Source organism: Electrophorus electricus, chromosome 8 (assembly GCF_041902795.1).
Source record: "Electrophorus electricus isolate QZ-2024a chromosome 8, ASM4190279v1, whole genome shotgun sequence".
Classification (NCBI taxonomy): Eukaryota; Metazoa; Chordata; class Actinopteri; order Gymnotiformes; family Gymnotidae; genus Electrophorus; species Electrophorus electricus.
The window spans coordinates 23897260-23903259 of NC_137504.1; positions in this window are offsets into that span (position 1 = coordinate 23897260).

Consider the following 6000-nt stretch of genomic DNA (forward strand, 5'->3'; position numbering starts at 1 on the left):
ACCATTGTCTTGCATAGCCAAAATTCAGGTACAAAGCACGTTAGCGTTACTAATATGTTTAATTGACTAAGAAAATCTGAACTATGGTTGACGGGCTACTTTGAAAATGTCAGTGATCTGGTGCACTATTCTGACGTTTTTATTTTGTTGAAAGGTAATGACGTGTTTAAGGTCACCGTTAACGTTTGGGATGAAATGTTCTACTCGTTGTTCATGTCGCCTAGAGCGTTGAAGATGATTCTGGATCAGACACATTTTCTATTAATGTATTAATCATACTTGGGCAACAAATGCAATGTTTGACTGCTCGTTTTGTTTGCAAAGTTATTGAAATTAGCCTACTGAAATTAGTGTGCCCTTTAGTGAATGTACGTTTTCATTTTTTTTAAATATCCGTGAATGGCGACTTTCACACACTGACACAGCAAACGAGCGAAAGCAACAGCGGGCAACAACTTTTTTTAATCGCTCTCGAGTACCGAGTACTTACCGTCGCCGCTGGGGCTCAAACGTCCTTTACGAGCATCTGATGTTGATCAAATGTCAACGAGCAAACGATGAAGCGCTGAACTTCCCAACGAGTGTGTCACCAGCGCTAATCTCGCTGTGTTTAGCGCCGAACAGTTTCTCTGCTCTTGTGGTCCTTGTGGGAGACAGATGGAGGCTTTAGTAGTGCATTTTAAAAGCGACACTCATAAGCGCAGCACTAATATGTGGGTTGTTATCTCAGCAGAGAAGGCGACCGAGGACAGACCGCTCTAAATGCCCATGTTTACGACCCTGATTATATTTTTCCTCCGCATATACAGTGGCCTGGTGTTAACTATTATCAGTGCGCTGATGACCAGCATGACATTCATCCTCAACTATGTTTTCTGTTTGGGGATGCAGACTAACTGGCTACACTGTCTTAACATATAAAAGGCAAACATTTATAGTGTGTAAAATGAGCAAGACTTGTGCTTAACAAGCTATGCACCCCAGATGTGACTATATCAAAATGAAAACTGTCTAATCTAATTTCGTATAATACAGTTAATTCCTTAGACTTTCCACACAGAAAAATCATTACATTATTAATATTTTTTTAAATTACATCCACAATCTTTGTTTACTTTTTTGGTACTGAGTGACCTGGGAATTATTGCATATTCAGCATTAAGTAGTTAATTGTTCAGTCTTTCAGTCTTTTTTTCAAGCTTCAAGCTGTTGTTTTAACATGTATTACTAGCCATGGTTTATTGCTATTTTAGGAGCAGACCATGTATCTGACGATTTAGGGATCTGAGATTAGCCTAATTTGTCTCTCTTTCCACATCTGTCATTTTGCTCTGCTGGGGATGGCGGGGCCATATGGTAATGCTGGCACTTGTAACAACCTTCTTATCTTTGGGTGACTAAAGATTAGTTGCAGCTACAAGCCATGTTAGCTGTTTCTCTGGGTGGAGAAGGGGCCCTTGGAAACATTTGCAGCCTCAAACCAGTGCAAGATGCAGATTTTTGTGTTTGCTAGCTGTTTCTTACTTGTGCTGTCTATTTTGAGCATACTATGTTTAAGATTGTGCTTTATCTCATGTCATGTCATGTTGTGTTATGCCTATTTTTGGCTCTTGGTAAATTCACAATAGTAGAAAGAGACGTTTTTTCCCCCCATATGCCCTGGATGATTTAAATCGCTTCACTCTGTTTGTGAAGCAGTGATCTTTAATGAAAAAAATAAAACATTTCCTGTGTTCATTAAAGAAATTAAGTATGCTCCATGGCCAAAGTCTTTCACTACTGAAGTTTTCTTTTTTGATATTGTTGCTGCTAGAAGGCCTATAGAAGTTGGTAGAGAAGGTGACAAGGCTCGATTGCTGAGTCAGCTCTGAGGAAGAAGAGACAGAAAAGCTTTGGATATCTGCCTGGCCTCCTGAGAGGAAGAAGAAATTGCATATTCGGGAGCATATTCAAATGTAATCAGCGTATTCAAAAAGTCACAGATGATACAGAATATAGTATGTAGTTGTTCTACAGTTGATTACGGAAAGCGATGACTGAGTTCAGATGGGTTTGCCTGGATGTTATCTTAGAAGGAAAAAAAACAATTTAACTGAACAGTAATGTCTTGTTACAAAAAAAAAAAAAAGGAAATACCTGCTGAAAGCTATAATATTCATACTTACATTTCAGGTTCCTGTGTCCAAAGACAGTCTGTCCCTGGATAACTGTTAATAATCTCTGTCACACAATATCTTAATCTGCAGTAACCTTGATACAGTCATTTTCCCTTCCCTATCCCACCATGTCCTCTGATTCTGTCCGGCAACTCACATGCAAGGCTGGGGTGCTACAAAGTTTAATGCCTGAGGCTGAGGCATTGCCTTCAGAGGGGACAACCTCTTCATGGAGGCCAGGTATAATGGGGAGGCAATAGAGAGATGGAGACAGATCGTTCTATGCCATGCCAAGGCAAAGGCAACTCCTTAGGGAAATACTCTCCACCATAACCCAATGAATTCATTCTGATAGACTTAAAGAAAAGGCCTTGAGGGTAGTTACCGTGGCCATGGCATATTTTTTCATTTTTCTAAGGCGATGTTTGGACAGGTAAGCTACAACGCTCACTTTGACTTTTCTGTGTTTGATTGGACTCATCATTTAGGACAGTTTGATGAAAACACTCAAATGATCTAGTGTGTTATAAAGTAGGCTATATATTTGCTTGCACTGCTGTTGAAAGACCGCTGTCCAAAATGATCTGCATACTGGTGTATTGTACATATTTATTTTATATGTATAATGGAAATTATCACGTCTGTGTGCAAATATTTCGCTATTTGTATTTTCAAAACCAACCGTTCTCGGGTGCAAATTGAATCAGCTTTCAACGCAGTCATGTTGTGCAGGTAAGATCCACCGTGCCGCCAACACTGCCGAGGCCCGGTGGTTCGGTCTTGTTCTTTTGTTTTAGCACCATTTTCTTATTGACGTGCAAATCATGCTGGCGCGAGCCCCTCCGTCCACTTCGGAGCCTGCTGGGGCGGTTTACAAAGACGCGGACTTCCACAGCCTCTCTTGGTGGCAGAAAGCGAAAATCTTCAATATCTCTCCTTTTACTCCTCATACAGTCCACAAGACCTTATGGCTGTTCTGCTTTGCGTGGATGCAGTAGCAGCGAATCCCCGAGTCTCATGCCACACGTTTGGAGCATGCGGAGCTGATGGGAGCATAAAAAAAGAGAAAGACAAAAAGGAAATTGTTCCGTTAGAAGGAAAAGGGAAAATATCAGGAGATGTAACCTACTTTTGAAGTGGTGAGAGCTATTCTAATCTAGGGTAACTGAAGTCTGCCAAGTCAATACGACATGGTCTCTGAGGGGAGAATATAGAGTAACACAGCAGGCGATGCTGCTGACAAAAGCTGTAGGGTGTTTTGGGAGCAGCCTGATGCTGACTCAGCACCCTGGCTCACTTGTTTACATTGTTCCTGTCTTATTTCTAGCATCTTTCCTGTGAAATCACCTCCCAGTGTTTGCAACTCATTCTCGTTGTCAGTGACCACCCCCCACCCCAATCGTGTTTTTCTTTCTCCTTGAAATCTTAAGCACAGCACATTTGGTTTCACTGACAGGGCACACCTGACCACTGTAGCCCCAATGAGCAAGTACTTGTGACTTAGCCCATTGTATGCTTTAGGCATTCTGGCACAACAACGAAATGTCAGCAAGTGATTTGATTGACCCACAGACCTATCACGGACCGTTCAACAGAAGATAGCTTATAAAAATAAACAAACAATGAAACTTTTACTCATGTATACAAATGATACAGAAATTCATACAGATAATGTTGATGTTCCACCATGATAAAAGTATCTTGAAGAAACATTTAAAATAATCTGGAATGCACACCGTTTAGAATATGCAGGTGTTTGTAAGGTGCATTTTTCCATTGCTTGCTCTAGGAGACTAGGCAGCTCTAAAAAAAATATATATATTATTTATTGTAACGATTTGAATTTAATCTAATTTAAAATATATGCAGTATTTCAATAACTTTGCCTGGTATATATGTCTTAATTTCTTAAGATTCATTTTTTAAATATATTAGCACAAATACAATTTGAGACAAATGACCACTATGCCATTAGCCACAGCTACTGACAGCCAAATAGCTCAACTACCCCACAGACCACTGCCCCTCAATTAAAATGTCTCTGTACAGACAAATACCCCTCAACAACTATCCTATCAGCTATATAGCCCTAAGTGATAATTAATTTGAGCGTTAAATACGCATCAGCCTTAATTTCCCCACAGCCAGTTACCCCACAATCAAAAATTACCCACCACAGCCAAATGCCTCTCAGCAAACAACTACCCAATAAGCCAAATAGCCCTCAACAAAAACTACACCCACATCTAAATAACCCCTCAAACTCAACAACCCTAGAGCAAGTCCACTCTCAGTCATAATTAGGGCCCATACAGCCAAATGCCTCTTCAAATGCAAACTAAAGACCCATCTATTTGTGGAATATTTAATTGACCACTGATCCTGCACCTATGTAAAGTAACTGAAATTCTAGTAGGGTATTATTTATTGCACTTGTTGTCTGTTATGGAGCTTATGTTTTGCACTTTTAGGTATCAGCATTGATCCCCGTATTTCAGCAGCATTCTAATTCAATGGTATCTTGATCTCTGTACTGGCTAGGATACATTCTGTGTGTAAATGACAAAGCACTTTTGTGAGTCGCTTTGAATAAGAGCGTCTGCCAAATGCCATAAATGTAAATGTTAATCGAAGCTACTCCTTCAGCCAAACACCCCATCAAACACAATTGTTCATACCAGCTAAATAGACTTCAGGCTGAAATAATAAAATTACCTCCACAACCACAACTAGTCAATCAGCCAAACAACCCTCAAACACAATTTTCCCCAACAGCTAAGTTCAGTTGAACCTCAACTACCCCCCAGCCAATTGCCCCTTAACCAAAATCTCAGCTCTTTAAACATGTTTACCCAGTTTTATCTTAAAGTTTGTTTCATAAAATGTCTTCTAGTGAAAATTGTACATTTGAAGATAATATTAAAGTGTAGCATACTAACATTTATACTGCAGGCTTATATGCAACAACATAGATACCATATAGAGTCTTGTCACAGAACGCTCTCCTTCCATGAGTCATGTGGTTTGGGCCGTCGCGTGCAGTGGGAGGGTCTTGTTTGTTTGTTGTTTGCAGGTGTGTGCAAGCACACACCTGCACCTGGTTAGTGTTTTGTCTTTGTGTATTTAAACCCCTGTCAGTGTGTGCAGCGCTGTCGGTCATTGCCTTTGTTCATGTTCAATGCGTTAGTGTTTAACGTATTCGTGTCCGTTTTCACTGTCAGTGCCTGTGTTTGTGTTCATCATTTACGTTATATGTGAGTGCCTTTGTCTTCCATCTTTTTTCAATAAATGTCTGTCTATGTCGACGGAGTCTGTGCGTCCTGTTCCTCGCCCTGCGGCACTCGGGCCATTACGGAATGACCGACCTTCACAGGACACCAACTCCTTCAGCGACAAACAGACTTCCCATAGGGATGGATGTAAGGACATCCCAAACTGCTGCCAGGATTCCCGGATGTTGGGGAGAGGACCGCAACCGGCGTTTGCGGTCACTCCGGAGTGAAGACGGGAACGCCCTCTGGAATTTCTTGGGGGGGCCTGGGGCTACCAAGCCAGGACAAAGGAGATCCGTGTGGCTCCAAGGGGACCACGGAGAAGGCGGTTTCGTGGAGCCAGCTAGGTCCCCGGCTGGCAAGGAAACAGCCCAGGTTCTTCCTCTTCCCTGAACATGCCAGGGGAACTGGATGGGTCCACCCAAAGCCCAGGAGATGGACTGCATCTGGGGCTCTCCTCAGGTGGTTGACAAAGGGAGGACTAATAAAAGAGGCAGCACGTTTGGTGCCGGTGTGAACGTGTCGCTCTGCATGTCCAGTAGGGCCAAGGACACATCCCCAGCACACATCTT